The sequence below is a fragment of the Pleurodeles waltl genome, chromosome 8, assembly GCF_031143425.1.
Source record: "Pleurodeles waltl isolate 20211129_DDA chromosome 8, aPleWal1.hap1.20221129, whole genome shotgun sequence".
Lineage (NCBI taxonomy): Eukaryota > Metazoa > Chordata > Amphibia > Caudata > Salamandridae > Pleurodeles > Pleurodeles waltl.
Genome location: NC_090447.1, coordinates 662,004,449 through 662,022,864, shown reverse-complemented (window position 1 = coordinate 662,022,864; position 18,416 = coordinate 662,004,449). Strand labels below are relative to the sequence as shown.

At 41.3% G+C, this 18,416-nt stretch overlaps 1 protein-coding gene across 4 annotated transcripts in view; it reads left to right on the top strand.

Moving 5' to 3' along the window:
* Positions 1–18,416, top strand: part of DMD (dystrophin) — a 6,960,831-nt gene that overhangs the window by 1,477,838 nt on the left and 5,464,577 nt on the right. The gene's annotated exons all lie outside the window — the stretch shown is intronic.

The following is an 18,416-nucleotide window of genomic DNA, read 5'->3' as shown; positions in this document are numbered from 1 at the left end:
GAAATGTTGTTTCCGTTCCAGAGATGGCAGTGTATTACTGCTTTTGTGATTTTTAATGTATTGGGCATTGAAAGTGTCCTGATTTTTCCAATGACTTTGGGTTGTACAGGCGTTGAGCTCTGCTATCTCTAAACCCAAATTCGAAAGTAGTTTGCAGAAGGTGAATGTCCCTTACTACTTTAGCCTTCCTTCATATCATCCAGAACAAGTTGCGGGTTAAGGATGTAGAGGTTAACGGTGAATGTGCGACTCCCATGCTTTTAATATTCTTAGCATTCTTAATTCTTCTCATAAAGCTTCAATAACCTTCAACAAACTTGTAATGGTCCTAAGGACTTTCATTTGTGTCCCAATACAACAACAGCCAATATATTACCGTAAGAGGATTTTTAGATTAATCACTTAAAGTTGATAGCAAATGTGAATAAATCTGGTCTTTCTTAGTTCTGAGTGTTGCATACTATTCAAAAAGTCCCAAATAAGCACTTCAAATGTACACATGTACTACATCCAGATAACATTCTCCAGTTCAAAACTCAGAGGGAGGCAAAATAATAAAATAGAACACTACACAAAATTACATTGGCACTGATAATTATTTGCTGATTCTCATCACACTAAGGGGGTCATTCCGACCCCGGCGGGCGGCGGGGCGGCGCCCGCAGGGCGGAAACCGCCCAAACACCGCCCCACGGACAGATGACCGCGGGGGGCATTCTGACTTTCCCGCCGGCCCAGCGGGAAAGCCCCAGCAAAGATGAAGCCGGCTCCGAATGGAGCCGGCGGATTTGCTGCGGTGCGACGAGTGCAGTGGCACCCGTCACGATTTTCAGTGTCTGCCAGTGGCATGGGCAGTGCAGGGGCCCCCAGGGGCCCCATGACACCCGTTCCCGCCAGCCTTTTACCGCCAGGAACAGGCTGGCGGGAAGGGGGTCGGAATCGCAGCGCCGCCATGGAGGATTCCTTCGGCCAGGGGAAAACCGGCGGGAAATTGGCCACCTGTTGGCGGTGCTTCCGTGGTCGTTGGCCGCCAGGGTCAGAATGACCCCCTAAGTCAACAAACACCATTTCAGTAGAGATTATGTAAGTCAAGATGGTGTTGTCTTTTATAATCACATGTAAGCAGTGAAACCTGAAAGGGAAGGTTTGAACATTTGTTAAGGCTAGCATATTCTCTGACTGAAGTGCCACTATGAATTGCACCTGCCTTCTGAGCTGCACATCAACAAAATATCAGGCACGGAAAATGGACATAGTTACTAATATTTCATGCACTGTAGTGCAGCAACCAAAGTTGCTGCTTTGTGCTGCATTACATGTGAACGAGAGGGCAGGAAAGCAGCATATCTGTCAATATATGATGCTGTCGCTCTCTTCTCAATCAACAATGCAAAATTAGGCCGGCGAGTGCATGCACACACATTTGAAACAGTTGCAAAGATGTGCATGTGTGCCTACAATGGGTTTTTCACTGGAAGGGTACCTTTGCAGTACAAATCACTTCTCTTAGACATCTTTAAAATGTTTCCCACTTTGAATATGTGCTGTACAGTGAAACACATGCAAAGTTTGAAAGGTTTGCAGAAAAAAATCTTTACTCCTAATTTGTGCCTCCTTCATGGAAGCATACTTATTGGCACAAAGCACTGGCTATAAATGTTAGTAGATAGGACTTTGCATCAAAAACCATGAGTGTAAACGTGGAAATACCCCTATACTACCCATAAAATGACCACTTGATACAACGTAGCACAGATCACTATTTGCAATATTTTTAGACATCTTTCTGACTCAAAAAACGTTTCACGTCGGAAGGCAAATAGTTGATCAAGCCTTTGCTTTGGTTTAGGTCACTTTTTGTGATTTTACACTGTCACAAAGCATTAATAGATATATGCCAGAGGTGTTAATCCTCCCTTACAGACATACCTCAAGCCTCCTCATTAGTTTTGCAGCTGCGGTCTGCTTTCTTCAGTCACTATTTACATAACTCAAGTGCCACTAGTGCCTCAGTTGGAAACTGGCGCAGAACATTGTAAACAGACGACAGAATTTCTGACGCTCCTAAGTCACTGCCCTGGTATTTTTCCATCTAAAGCAAAGTTTTTCCCTAGCATTTATTTCAGAGTAATTTCTAATTTCTTCCATTGACCTTGCAGCTTACAGGTGCCAAGCGTTGATAGAATGGGAACTGCTGCTGAGCATTTGAATCAGGCATCCATTTTCTTGGGCTGCCAAGCATTGACTCCACTATTTCTCATGTGAAACTAACTTTTTCTATAGTGTTTATTTTAGAGTAATTTCTTTATTTTTGTATTTTGTCTTTCTGCTTTTCCATCTCAATGTGTTTCATGGAAGTATGCATATACTTTCAGCCCAGCATCATAGAATTTAAATAACTAATTGAAAATGTGAACCTATCTGATAACATACCTTGTATTGTCGTAGGTGTGCTCCATTTTGCTTCATTTTGACTAATGATCACCATTTATTACTATTGTGCAGTACCTTGCTTTTTTGCAATATTCAATTCAGAGTGATCTGAGTGAAGCAAGAAAAAGATTCTTCACTCATCCTATCTCCTCTAATTTAATTCTGCATGACTAAAACGTAATGAGGATCCATGTAAATAGGTTTTATTGGTGGAATTTGAATTAAATAGAGGTATCGGCAAGATCAGATAGCCCTTTTCTCTGTGGTATTTTTAATTTGTCTGCAAACGAATTGCCTGCAGTGCTAGAAATTGTTCAGTACGTCATAATAGTGCAAATAATTTTAATTTTTGCCAGCTGTATTACAATCTAAGTCATTTTTCACACCGCTAAGCTATTGCTTGTTTTCTGAAACGAAAGCACTTGCGTATTAATTATGGAGTGCAGGTTTGTAGCCTGCTTGGTAAAGAGAGCTTTAGAATCATTTCTTCAATTGTTAATTAGGTGTAGGAAGATTTGCATATAATGATTAATCATTTCGTATAATGTGTGTATTTCAAAAATTGAGAGAGGTCATTAGCAAAGGACCAGAGAAAGATACAGCATGAACAGATATAATCATTAATATTTATGAAATCCCTCAAGCGGGCAAAAAACAAGTGCTTTCCTTTCAATAAATAACAGAGATGTACCTCTTACATGCCACAGCCTTTTTAAGCAATGCTACTTAAAAAGTAAAAACAATGAGAACACATATTGTGAAGAAAACAGGAAACAAACACAAACAGAAAAACAAGCATTTCGAATGGAATAGGTCTCTAGTTTGCTCGAGTTAAAGCTATTAGCGTTGTAAACTTCTAACTGGACTTTTCTTGCCACATAAATTGATAATGAAAAGAAAAACAGTTGACACAAGCTAGTCAATTCAAAGCACCACAGCCACTGTGAGAGCAAGAGTTATTGGCTCCCTGCGTGAATATCTAAAAGATTGTGGCTGGGATGAAAGGCAAACCGAAACCAGAGGGATGAAAGGCAAACCGAAACCGGAGGAGGGGCCATCACATGCTATAACAGGAGGAAGCATGGCCTAGTGTGATGGCCAGCAAAAATGTTCACTTAGTGAAATCGCCAGGGAGGGAACTCAGTACACAAAGGAGGGACATTTAAAAAAATGCACCAATAAAAATGAAGCATTTAAGACAAGCACAACAAAGAATGAATAGCAAGAGTGGGTGTGGTTGAAAGCCCACAGAGAGGTTACCACAGGCCAGAGGGCTTGCACGCTCAACCCTAACAACAAATATGTGAATATTAAGAAAATATTATGTATACCTCAAAAGAAAAAGTCTTCTTCCCTTGTTAAACTATTGCAGAGTACAGCAGAATGTAAAGAAAAGAGAGAATTTGAGGTCTTACAGAGGTAGGAGCATAAGGAATGCCCAATCAAGAAAACATGCTAGCTTCTGCAAATGAAACATGCTTGATTTAGAGACAATTTGGTACTGCGTGAATTCAGTGACATACCCATCTCCCGAACTCCTCTCTTCTGCCTTACTTCCAGTGCCCAGACATTAATATCGAAATTTGCTTGATTTGACCCAGGTCTTTCTTAATAGTTTATGTCATTTTTTTACTCCTTCAAGGGTGGATGTGCATCAATTGATTTGTTTGGTTTTCTCCTGACCAAACTGATTTCACAGAATATTCCCTCATTTACTTGGCCTCCATTGGTACCTCTGATAGTGGTTCTCTGCCATCTGAAATCATTAGCTTAAAGAGAGGCTGATGGTCTGGAATGGCCACTGTATTGTCCCCCTGTTGTGGCAGGCGGGAGGCCCGCTTCAGCACACTAATGGGCAGTTTAGAGAGGATCACCAGAGATAGCAATAGAGGGCTCCATCTATTCAGAAGCTCTTTTGGTGATCGTGTGATTTGGGAGTTGTTTTGGGAATTCTTTGGTTTGAATCCTCTATCTCCGGTGATCTGTGGATCTCAAACGCCCTTATTGACATGTTTAATCGCTTGAAATCCAATCCTTCCCAATGACTCAGAAGATGTCTTTCTACCTCTGCTTCTCTGGAATTAGTATGATTTCTGCTATTGCAAGATACATAGAAGGAGCCACTGTCCAAATGATTTCATGAAGAAAAGTATACGAGCACTGAGGATGCCCAGTTTTCACCAGGTATTTTCCTCTTCAGCGTCTGTTACTGCCTTAGGAACTGGCTGTCAAAATCACATAGGCCAATTCTGAAATCAACCAACCTGTCAACTAACCTATCAGGGTTTGACTTTACATGTCATGTTGAAGGGACCTTCTTAACTTTCAATGGGGTTCGGGTTGACGCTGAAAGTGAAGCTCTATTGCGCATGATGTTGAAAAACATCTCTTTTAACAGACCCAATGGTCTCACACTATTTGTTTAACTTACAGGAGTAAAGCTTAAGGCTTGCCCCATCTGCTCTAGATCTGACTCTTTGTGAGCAATACTGCTGCAAGATACTTTTTGCTGCAGAGAGTATAATAAAACAAGACACCGGTCCTGACATTTATTGCTGAAATGCTGTTTAGCTTTGTAACCTGCAGCTCAGGAATTGTGTAATAATTTAAAGGGAGGAGGAGGATTAAAAGAGGGGAGTACAGATTTTCAGTCACCAAGACTGCGACCAATAATTCTGTAAATAACAGTACTCCAGCTAAGGGGCCTGCAACTGTGACTAGTACACAATTAGGTCACAAGAGAAGAGGTATACTTTGCTCCAGTTCCTTCTCTACCCAAACTGTTATCATAACCATTTTTACAAAAACTCTAGTTGCTTCTTCCCTCTGTGTTGCACTTTTATTCTTTCTACTTCGAGTCATATAGTGGTGTGTTATAGACTGCTCTCCTATCCCCTAAGTGAATAACAGACTGCCTGTTACATAACTGTATCCAACAGCCCATTCAAAAGAATGTTTTGTAAACTTTCAAGAGTGGTTAATACATAATCTGCATCATTAATGAGATCAAGTAGTAAAGGTTTGTATGACATTACCACAAGTTCCTTCACCGTGAATGTTTTTACAATGCAGATTTTAAAACGCATACCACTACCACTCATCACATTCACTCACATTTGAACTACCTTTACCACACAATCCAGTACCATGCATACTTTTAGCACGCTTACTGTTACAGACAAATCCAGTCACAGTCTGACACTGCCATCTACTTGTAAAAAATTATACATTAATTCTTAATATATTATTGTTAACAAATACATATATTTATCTATTACATTTATGTTGATTACAGGTTTGCTACTATTTTTAAATTTACATTTTTGGGAGAGCACCCCAAACACCCCTTTTTTAATTACCCTCAAAAATACATACACTACTTACCACATACTCATCAATACAAACATATATGCGCGGGTAAGGACTTGCGTAGTAAATGCGATTGTGAAGTAAAAAAAAATCTGTTGCAATTGTGTTTCATTGTAAAAACATTGTGGTAAAGGCTGTCCCCCAAGGTAAATGTAGTGGATCATGAAGACGTGGAGTCACAGGGAGAACTGCAGGAAAATTTAAGCTCAGACCCTACAAAATTGACCTTCTGGCAGAGAGACTTATCATTACAAATGATCAGTGAGATGTAGCCACTTGTAAAGAAACCTCAACTTTGTGCCTCATGTATGGGCAACAGTTTTCAATCTACACTGAAGAAATGGCAGCTCCAGGAATCTTAAAAAACTAAGGTCTCTAAGCATGTACATGAGCAGGAGTAATGTCAGAGAACGTTGTAAGATTGGTTGATGTGAACAGCTTCATACCACACACACCCACCACACACACACCTCACTCACCCAACTCAACCCCCACTCATGACCCCCCCACCACACTCACCGCCTGGGCCCCCACCACACACGAAGAAACCGAAAAAACCATGAACTCCATCCACTCCGGATCCCCCTCCGACCCCTGTCCACATCGCATCTACAACAAAGCCAGCCCAACCAGTGCCCCCATACTCTGCGACATATTCAACTCTTCTTTCCACTCCGCCACCTACCCAGACCCCTGGAAGCACGCGGAAATCACCGCTCTCCTAAAAAAAAAAAAAAAAAGCCGACCCAGAGACCCTCTCCAACTATCGCCCCATCTCCCTCCTCCCTTTCCCCGTCAAGGTTGCCGAGAAACTAGTCAACGCCCGCCTATCCCACTTCCTCGAAGAAAACAACACTCTTGACCCCTCACAATCCGGATTCCGCAAGAACTACAGCACGGAAACCGCCCTCATCGCATGTACTGACGACATCAGGACCAAAGTCGACAAAGGCGAGACCGCCGCACTCATCCTCCTAGACCTCTCCGCAGCCTTTGACACTCTCTGTCACCACACACTCCGCACACGCCTCCACAACATAGGAATTTGCCACAAAGCCCTAGACTGGCCTGCCTCCTCATTTACCGACCGGACCCATAGAGTCCGCCTTCCTCCTTTCCACTCCACCGCTACCAAGATCATCTGCGAAGTCCCCCAAGGGTCCTCCCTCAGCCCCACACTCTTCAACATTTACATAATCCCCCTAGCCAACATCCTCCGATCACATGGAATCACTATCCTCTCCTACGCAGATGACACTCAACTCATCCTCTCCCTCACCCGCAACCTCACCACCGCCAAAACCAACCTACACGCTGCTCTCCTCGACACCGCTAACTGGATGTCAAATAAACACCTCAAGCTTAACTCCAACAAAACCGAGATCATCTTCGGCCCCAACAAAACCATATGGGACGACTCCTGGTGGCCCACCGCCGTAGGCCCCGCACCCACCCCTGTAAACCATGCATGCAACCTCAGCATCATCCTTGACCCCTCCCTATCCATGACACAGCAAATCAATGCTCTAACCACCTCCGCTTTCACACACTCCGCACTCAAAAAAAATCCTTCAAATGGATTCCCCCAGAGGCCAGGAAGACAGTCACCCATGCACTCATCAGCAGCAGACTAGACTACGGTAACGCCCTCTACACCGGCACCACACTCAAACTCAAACGCCAACTCCAGAGAATCCAGAACACAGCCGCACACCTCGTCCGTTGCCTCCCCCGCCACGAACGAATCTCACCACACCTCAAATCCCTTCACTGGCTCCCCATAGACAAGAGAATCACATTCAAGATCCTCATCCACGCACACAAATCCCTCCACAACACCGGCCCAACCTACCTCAACGACAGAGTGAACTTCCACACTCCCACCCGTAACCTCCGATCAGCCGACCTCGCCCTAGCCACAGTCCCCCGTATCCAACGCACCACCACAGGAGGCAGGTCCTTCTCCTACCTCGCCCCCAAAACCTGGAACTCCCTCCCCACCAACCTCCGCAAAACCAAAGACCTCCTGCTCTTCAGAAAAAATCTCAAGACATGGTTGTTCGAACAGTGACCCTCCCTGCCCCCCCTTGACTCCCCCCTGGCGCCTTGAGACCCTCACGGGTGAGTAGCATGCTTTATACATTTTTTTGATTGATTGATTGATTGATTGATGTCTAGGAGACTGTGATTTCTTTACATTCCAAGGTAAGTTCTGTGAGAGGTTCTAAGGATCCCACTTTTATACCCAGTGCCAGCCTGTTTGTGGGGGGGTCACTTTCTTTGTCTAACCCTAAACTTGTTTTGGTCAGTTCTCCCTCTTCCCCTGGGTTTAGCTCCAAACTGTCTCAGGTAACAAAGGGCAGGCCCAGATTTCAGCTGCATTTGCCAGTGGCAGAGCAGGTCATTTCAGAAAGGGGGTGGGCACAAACCTCAGGCTATCCATGGAAGCTAACTAAAGGCTGAATACAACTCCCATGCCATCCTCCTCAGGATAGTAGCACCCTTCCCCACCCCAAGCCCTTTTTCCTTTGTCTGGAAGGAATACATGGCACACTACATGAGATCCATTACAGCCATGTGACACTAGGCACTGGCAGACAGGCACGTTTGGTTTAGGCAGAAAAATGCAAAATTTCTAATAGTGGCATTTTCAGTACTTATTAAAAAATTACTTTATTGTTAAAAGGGTTTTAAATTTCAATATATATGAATGGTAAAAGTATTTTTCTGTCTGCTCCCAAACTTAAGTTATCACATATTAAGTGTAATAGGGTCATCCAGTTGACATTATTGAGGCCTTTCTTATAAGCAATCCAAAGTTACTCTTGAAGGCAAAAATTATTTCTGTACAACTAGTCTAGTTCTCTAACTGAAGTTTTATTGAATGATCTCAGGACAACACGTGTTTCAGGATACAAGTTGCTTCCTCAGCAAAATTTTGATCTTCTGAGAAAAACATCAAATGGCAAAATTTCAAAGATAAGCAATACAATATGAATCGATTTTAACAACACGGAAGAGAAAAGGTAGAAAAGAAACAGTAGAAAGGAGAGACAAAAGATACAACAAAACATTATATCAATAATTCAGTAGTTCCAACTCATTTACATAACTGAAGTTATTTGAAAGGTGTACATAGGGAAAAAGTAATAAAAGAATAATAGAAAAGAAAAGAGTGTAGAAGAAATAACAGACCCAAGGGCATCTGGAGATGCCTCAACAAATGTCTATATCCACCAGAAGTGTTTCCAATATGTGGAGAAAAAATTGCAGGAACTCATTACCAAAGAGAAACACAGGTGTGAACATGATGAAGGGAGTAACAAAATAGGCAATTAGAAGAATGAATAAGTAAAGCCACAATCTCAAAAGAAGTACACAAAGAAAGGTAAAATACAAGAAAAGAACAACGGAACATACCGAGATACTTTCCCTGGTCAAACCACAAATGAATAGAAAATCAAATGAAATCAGTGAAATGGCTATAGTACTATTAGCATCCATCTGAAAAGTAGATGAAGCAAATAAAGAAAGAGACATATATTGAGTAAAGAAGACACAAACAATTCTTAGGAAGCATACAAACAACTTCCACAAGTTCCAAAAAGTGCATACTTGCATAAAGAAATACACTATTAAGGACACAAGTATGGAATAAACACGCTAAATTGTAGCTTAGGGTGATAAATGCAGATATTCACTGGAGGGAAAAGAAAAAGGGAAGAAGAAATCAAAATACACCAAGTAAAGTAATAGAAGAAATTTGATAACACAAAAGGTTGTCACAAATTAATCTTACAAATCTTAGTTGTCATATACGGCCTGATTACAAGTTTGGCGGTTGGACCAATTACCAATTACCAATTACCCTTGCCTCCCTTTATCTATAGCCAATCTAAACTCAAAATTCATTGCTTGACCCTAAAATCACCCTTAACCCCCTTTACCTCTACCCGCACCATAACCCTTTTAAAATAACATTAATTTAATGTTATTTTACAAAAAATATGTACCTGCGGAGTAAAGAACCGAGTGGTATAGGATGTTAGATAATTATAACAACCCACAGGGTCACTATCTTGTGGAGAACTTACCTGCATGGTAAAAAGGGTGGGGTAGAGACCATACAAGGTAAAGACTCTATTAAACATTACATACCAGTAATAGTACTGGGGGTTTATACTGGGGTCCTGTGCTTCTATCAATTCAGGTAAGGAAATTCATTGTCACTCTTTGCCTAGTGATGAGATTCAGATTTTCTTTTCAGTTACTCAGTGGGCTCTGTGCAAACCTTATGCAGTGGTCTCTGGTAGTCATTTGTCTATGCATTTCAGGTTGATAATCAAATAATTATTTGAGCTGACTGCTTGCAAAGCAAGGCTCTCCTGAAGAGAAATGCTGTATGGGGCAAAGGTCTGCGTCTGTTGTATAAAGATAATGTCTCTGAAAACGAAGTTAACAAAAGTGAAACATTCAGATTGTAACCTTGCAGGTGACCATGAGGAAGTTAAAGGGTGCCTGATGCCAGTGATTTCTGTTTTGAGATTGCTAGGGAGCTTGGTGAAAAGGGCATGTAACCCGACCTTACAGAGGAAACAAAATAGTTCTGCCTGGAGTTCTAGAAAATTTGCTCCTTCCTTAAGCACAAATCACAGACTCTTAGTTAATAACAATATTTCATTCAATGATACTGTGTGTGCTCATAAAATAAATATTTGGATAGCCCCAAATCCTACTGGTATATCTGCAATGTCCAACATTCCCTGGTCTTGGGTGCAATCCATCTCATATAGAAATTCAGAGCTACCTATCATTGGGAAGGCCCCACTTGGTTGTATTTGTGACACATCTGTCTGTCACCTGGAGCATCACTGAACCATTTCTGCCCTCTGCCTTTCGTGTGTCTTTGCCTGCATGGTTGGCCTTGTTCTAAAACAAATGTGCAGGCCCCAAGGATGGATGTACTGGTTCCCTCACCTGCATCTGAGCTATCAATAAACTCCTCTGACATCTCTGAGAATGTTACATACTTTTTACTGATGGTTGCATCTGTCCCAGGGTTGGTTCTGGTTATTGCTGGTATATTTCTCAGGCCTCTAACAGTCTTCTGCAAGGTTCTGGTAATTTTCTCCAATATATAATTCTGGGTCGACTTCTTAACTTTATCTATTTTCTTTTTTGTTCTATCTTATTAAATTCACTGATTATTTCTCAATCTTGTCTAATGTGGCGTTTGAGTCTGTAATCTGGTCTGAGTCTTCTATCCTTCTCTCCAGGCCTGTTATTCTCTTTACGAGTTTCTTGGAATATTCTAGTGTTATAGCTATACCAAGAACCATACAGTATCTTGAGCATGTGGTCTCTATGTGGTTAAAATTTCTTAACTTCGATGAAAACATGGAATATTTCCAATCTGGAGGCCTGATTGATGGTGTCAGACTTTAGATGCCATGTCATCATTTGTATCATCTGCTGAAGTAGAATATATTTTGTGTCATTTTTCCAGTTGGTCCGGAAAATTGCTAGAATGTGTAATGGAAGTCTCTGTGCTATTAGTAAATAGTAAAGGGCCCTTCAGAATCTCTTGTATGTACTATTATGAATAAGTCAGTGGATAGTCTGACATACTCAAAAATATAGTGAGAATAATTAAGAGAAAAAGGGGGAAACCCACTGAGTAATTGATCAGTGTGAGGAACCCTTGAAATCACTTGATTGTGAAAAATATGTATTATAGTGCAAGAGAAACCCTGAGGATTACTAGGGACATGTCGTATCAACAATATTTCAAGGCACAGTGGTCCCTATGTTAACAATAGCATTGTGAGATAAACAAATGTTATATATTGAGAAAAAAATGAAATGCACATTAGAACATATAAAAATGGACAAAATCTACATGGAATTCCAATGGGGTGAGAAAACAACTGTGCTTGGTACTCAAACAATCATGATACTTATGTGCAAAGTATAGATCTATATGTATCACAATTCAAATGTATAGACACCACCTGCATGTTTCACGTTAATACCATAAGGATGGGTCTGTTTTACATGACAATTACATTTTGTTCTATTGTAAATGGAGGATCATTAGGAGGAAGTAAATACGTATAAGCCAGAGAAGTTACTAAAGGAACAGGGACACAAACAAAATAAACAGGACATGCATAAATAAAAAATTAAAAAATGACAGAAAAGTATGAGAAATAAAGTATTTTAAGAGATTGAGGGCAAGTGCATGATCACAACATTATTTAGATAAAAATGTGGGATTATGAATGCAGAATTCAACTATATCTGAAGAGGTCAGGGTTACTGGACTGATGTCTTACAAAGGATCTTCTGCTGTGTGTTGTTCTGGAGGACAGTGTTTACTGTTTTTGTCTGTCAGATATAAGGATGACCCCCTCCAATAGGCATGTTACTGCCAACACTAAGAAGCACCCAAACAGAAACTGCCTTCCAGAAGGAGCCCCTAGGAGGAAATGCCCAAGGACAAAAAAACTCATACCTAGTGGCAAGACTCCAGGAAGGACTGAGGATCTTGACTTGTGAATTAAGGAAAGGACTTGAAGGTGTTGAAGACATGTCTGCAGGTCAAAAAAATCTTCAGGAAATGCAGAAAACACTGAAGAAGGCAAAGAGAATTCAGGCAGAGGAGAAGGAAAACTGACTCACCAAGAAAATCCTAAGAACGTCAGGAAAGTGAAACATGACAACTGAACTGATTGATGTATTGGAGGACAATGAGAAGGAGGATTTCTCTTCCTTATGTAGTGGAATTAACCAGAAATTACTTCACAAAAAAGAGTAACATATTAGATTGGGAAGATTCCCATAGAAATTAATAGAAGGTCATCCATCTTGGATTGGATCTTATGTTGTCACAGGAATTCGCCTTAGAGGTTTCTGGGAAGAAGAAGAAGAGTGTAAGAGTGGAGGTGCTGAGCATGTCTCTTAAGAGCAACCGCCAGAGAAGAGAATAGAGGAATCAAGCACAACACCAGTGGGAGCCAACACCGGGCAGGACTCCACGAGCAAAGATTGTGCCATCCCAACTATTTTATGGGGAGAAAAAATACTCTGGTAGATGGAGGCTCTGGGTATCTGCATGAAAGAGTAACAGCTAAACAGTTTTTTTGAGTCAGAAATATATGTAATGAAAAATTCATACTGATTGAAAAGATAGGACCAATGGGCCGGTCGACTATTCCCACATTTCCTATTTCTAAAGTATTAGAGATTACAGTGATTAGTCTACTTTTTCAAAAGGCTCAAGGGCTCCCATCAAGAAATGCCTCCACTGAATTAGGCTATATTTATTGTGACGAGTTCCCTTTTAAGGACAGAATAATTTGTTTATGAGACAGACAATTTATGAGATAAATCAAAATTTTAATTTACTAATCAATTATCATCCTGAAGCTGTAGAAGTTCACGTCCTATAGCTCAATTAGAAGCATCTTTTTCATTAATACAATTTTTAGTAGGTTCATGATGTTGTAAAACAACAGCTTGAGTAAAAGCTACTTTTAATTTAGAAAAGGCTTTTTCTGCTGGAGCATCCCACTGGAAATCTTGACACTTAGTATGTCTGTAATATCACAGGTTAATTGAGCAAAGCTACCAATGAACTGCTGGTAGCAGTTGGTAAACCTAAGAAAACATTGGGGCCCTCATTATGACTTCGGTGGTCTTTTTCAGAGACTGACGAAGCTGCTGAAGCCAGCATACCACCAGTGATGGCAGTATGCTGCCCTTCATATTTGGAGTTGTGTGTGGACTTCAGCCCATTTATGAGCGGAAGTCTGATTCCATCAACCTGGCCGATGGAGTTCAAGAGGCAGTTGTATCACCAGCACCGCCACACCAGCACAACTCTGCTTGCCGTATTACAAGCTGTAATACGGCTTGGCAGAATCTTGCTGGCGTGGTGGTGCTGGCTGTGCAAAACTGCCAGGACCCATCCCCTCCCAGAAGACCTCCTTGACGGAGAAGGTAAGTGATAGTCTGACAAGAGGGGGCCTGTGTGTGCGTGTCTGCGTGTGTGAGTGCATGTTTGGTAGTTTGAATGCAGGGGTGTGGGTGTGTCTACGTGTGTGAGTGCGAGTATGTGGAGGGGGTTGTGAATGCGTGCGTGTATGTGATTGAATGTTAATGGTTATGTGCGTGTGTGCGCGTGAATGGGGGTGTTTGTGTGTGCATTTGCCTGGGTGTGCCTGAGTGCATGCAAGTGAGTTAATGCATGTTTAAGTGTGCGTGTTTGAGTGTGTGTCTCAAGTGAATGGGGGTGTATGTAGCGAGTGTGTGCGTGAGTGGGATGCTTGTTTGTAAGAGTGTGGACATGTGTGGGTGGATGTGTGCAAGTGTGTGGACATGTGGGGGGGTGTGCTGGCGACAGGTATGGGGATTCCTGTCGCCATGTGCATTACCACCAAGGTTTTTGTGGCGAGGTGACTGCCATGGAAAGCCTGGCGGACTGCAGCCTTGGAATCCGTCCGGCAGGCAGAGGCCTGCCACCAGGCTGGAGGAGCTCACCGCCGTACCAGCAGGCTAGGTGGCACTGTGGCAGTTTGGCTTCTGCCTAACCCCACAACTTGTAATGCGACGGTCTTTACCACTGGATCCGCAGTGGTAAAACTGCCACAGCGAGGCTGGTGGTCTGATGACCACCAACCTCGTAATGAGGGCCTGGCATCTTGGCATCAGAAGAGGTAGACCAACCCAGGATAACAGAAACTTTACTTCGATCCATAGAACTTCCTGTGCTGTTCAATCAGTTGCTTAAATATTATACTTCTGACTGGTCAGATTCACACTTTTCTAGCTTACAGAAAAAGTGGTTCTGACAGTGTGTTCGATACGTGACTGACATGTTGATGGTGTAAAAGAAGATCTCTAAAAAAAAAAGCAGAATGTCATCAAGGTTGATCATTACAAATTTGTTTAACCTGTTGACAAATACATGGTCCCTGAAACACTTATAAACATCTGAAGCATGGCTCAGACCAAAGGTCATTAACCTATATTCAAATTGACTGAGAGGGGATCAAAAGGCTGCCTTCCTCTCATCTCCATCTTTGATTCAGAGAAGGTGGTATGTTTGCAGAGGTCTAATTTGATGAATATCTTTGAACCGATTGTGGGCTCCAGAATATCCTTGAATAAAGTCCTTAAGTGTAACCTTATTCAGTCCTCTGAAGTCAATAAAGGAGCTCAATTTGTTTGACTTCTTTGAAACAAAAAAACTTAAAAGCTTCAGCAGTAGAAAATTATATGGTGATCAAACTATTATGTACATTTTCTAGCAGATATAACTTTAAAGCTTCCTCTCTGACATAGAATAAACCTCCCTCAAGGAACAATAGCCCCCGGTTGAAAAGAAATTGTACAGTCAAATTTTCCTTGGGTTCTCAAAAAGGACAGCAAACTCTTGGTTTTCAGCTGGAACACCCTGGAGATGATTGATCGTACTGGAATATGATCTTTCATCACCTTCTTGGAAGTGTAGTAGTCCTCCCATGAAAAACAGTTCTTATAGAAAAACTGTGAAGAAAGACAAATGGTTCTTGTCTTCCAATTTATATATGGGTTATAACAAGCCAATCATGAAATTCCCAGAATTACTGTGTGATTGGGTGAAGTGATTGGATCAAAGGAAACAGTTTCTTGATGGTTACCAAAAGTCAATCTTAACGTAACTGTCTTCTCCTTGACTGGCCAGGAGGTTAAAGATGTACCGTTCACTGTCTGAACCCTGCTCAGGGGTTTTCCTGGATTTCTTTGGAATGTTCATCCACGTATTAGCCACTGGCTCCACTATTAAAGAGGCCAGGACTCTAACCACCTTTCCATCAGAAAGCTCGAAACAGACTGCCTAAATGAAGTACAAAACATGTGAGTGACCAGAAATTCTAATGAAAGGGACAAGACTTTCTCCCTTCCTCTTTCCTTTCAGAAGGGACCAGTTATGGCATTTTCCAAAGGTTTTTGAAGACACTTTCGTTGAATGCCCATAGTTTGAGCTATAAGCCCAGCCAAGATAGTGGCCATTGACATTCCTTCCTCAATTTTGACTGGCCATGAGAGGATTCTTTTACAGTGGGGCTCAACAGCTCCACTATGATCAAACTTGGAAGCTAATTCTGGACACTGTGCCATGCTCATTGTAGCAATACATCCTACGATGCAGCTCTGCTGCTCAAAACCTGTATTCAGGTCACACCACAGGTATGTCAGACTCTGTAGACATAGCACAGGCAGTAACTTTCCACCATATCATTGGGCTGAGCGGCTTGTTTTCCTTTTTTCTAGTCTTCCAGCTTATTCCTTAATGATAACAGCAGTTCCACCATATATGTGAGGTGATTTGAACCTGCAGATAACAGGGCTCATACTGACTTGAGATACCCGGTAATTGACCATAAGCCCCTTTAATTTCCAAAATGCCACATAGGTGACAAATCACTTTTTTCTTTTTATCTTTTCCTGGAAAATCTTTCCTCTTTTTGCCCTTCTGTAGCACCACTGGCGGCATACCACCCTGTGTTGCCTCCTGAGTTAAAGGCGTGTGAGATGTACAGCCTCCAGGTTGTAGCATGCCCTTTGAGGAAGCTGGAGGCGCTGCATTTGGTTCCTCAGTTTTCCTTCCGGAGTGTACACTGTTTAGAGGTGCCCTTGGCTCCTCCACTCTTCTTCATCTTCTTCTTCCAAGAATCTTCTAGGAAGGATTCCTGAGGTAAAAAAGGTCCAATCCAAGATGGCTGACCTCTTCCTCATTTCAATGAGAAGTTTCTTATTCTAATATGTTACTATTTGTGTGAGGTAATTTCCTGTTTGTTCCACTATATAAGGACGAGACATCCTCCTGCTGTATGTTTAACAACACTGTGGGTTTTTAAAGTCATTGTGTTTCCTCACTCTTGCTCTTCCTAGGGTTCTTCTGGTTAGTCAGTCTTCCTTCTCAGTTTCCTGAATCCTCCTTGCCTTCCCCCAATTTAATCTAACTCTGATGTTAGATTCCAGTTCATAACTCCATGGCTACTCCAAGAGGGCCAAAATTATTTTCATTGTAGGTTCTTCTTTTACCTTTTACCTTCTAAGGTGGCCTTTGTCATATGAGCCCAACCAACATGGTCCACATCAGCAGTTCTTTCTCGATTTGGACCATCCATGTGACAATTCTTTCACATTGCGGCCCAGTAGTTCTGCTCTGCTCAAACACGTAAACTAATTCTGGACATTGTTCCACGCTCATTTTAATGGTACATCCTCCGACAGAGTTTCTCTCCTCAATTCCTGTATTCAGGTTATACGACAGGTAGGTCGGAATCTCTAGCTGTATTCCAGGCAGTCATTTTCCACCATATCATTTGGCTGATGAGCTTGTTTTCCTTTTTTCCTAGCCTTCCACGTATTCCTTAATAATACCAGCAGTTCTATTGTATAATTCTGGCATTTTAAAGTGGCAGAAAACAGGGCTCATATTGAATTTTAAAGTCCTGTAATTGGCTTTTTATTTCCGTATGCCCCACAGGCTACATATCACCTTTTTTATCTTTTTCTGACATTTTTTTCTCTTTTTTGCACTTCAGATATAACTGTAATTTTGTGAGCATAAGGTAATACTCTATCAATCATTCACTCTCAATGTGTCAAATGGCATTTTTTATCTCTCATGGTTTTTATATTTTAATTTATGCATGTCCTGTTCTTTTTGTGTGTTTCCCTGTTCCCCTAGTACATTATCAGGCTTATAAAGATTTATGTCCTGATTATGATCCTCCATTTATAACGGATCGAAACACCATCAAAATCTAATTCAAACCCACTGTTATTCATTTGTGACATGCAGACCACATATGTACTTTTGACTTGTGATACATATCTATCTCTGCATTGCCCATAAGTATCACAAATGTTTGACAACTGAACATGGTTTTCTCACTCCACTAATATTCCATGTAGATTTTGTCTGTCTTTCTATATTTTCAAATTAGTATTTGAAATATTTTCTTAATATGTAATATTTATTTATCTAACATTTCTATTGTTAACATAGGAATCACTGTGGTCTGAAATAATATTGATGATATGGCGAAGACAGGTATGTTTTCACAATGAAAAATAACAATGTTGATCTATCGAGAACAACGTTTATTTATAGGTCTCAAATGTACAGGACTTGACAAAGATATCAGAAAATGTCATAGTTAACCAATTCCAGAAACACGAGAACAAAGGATCTAAATTGACAGGGTTCTGATAACTTCAGCATTAGATCAGTTCTAATAAGTGCCAGGAGGGAACCTTGGCCTTTGTTGTTAGGGGGGTTACTTTATCAATGATATCCATATGCAAGATGCCCCTTTCCATAAGTAACCTCTATAAATTAGAATCTTATTAATTCAAGATCATCAAATGATTCCGTATACAAATACATCCCTGAAAAAATATTTAATCAAGATAATACTGAGTTTTAGTATGCAAACTTATTGTAGACCTCTCAGCCATGGTTAATTGCAGCATGCCCAGTGGGATCTTGGGGAAAGAGAGAGAAAAATAGGGCGATATCGGACAGCATAGAGGGCGCAGAGAAAGAGAAAGACAGA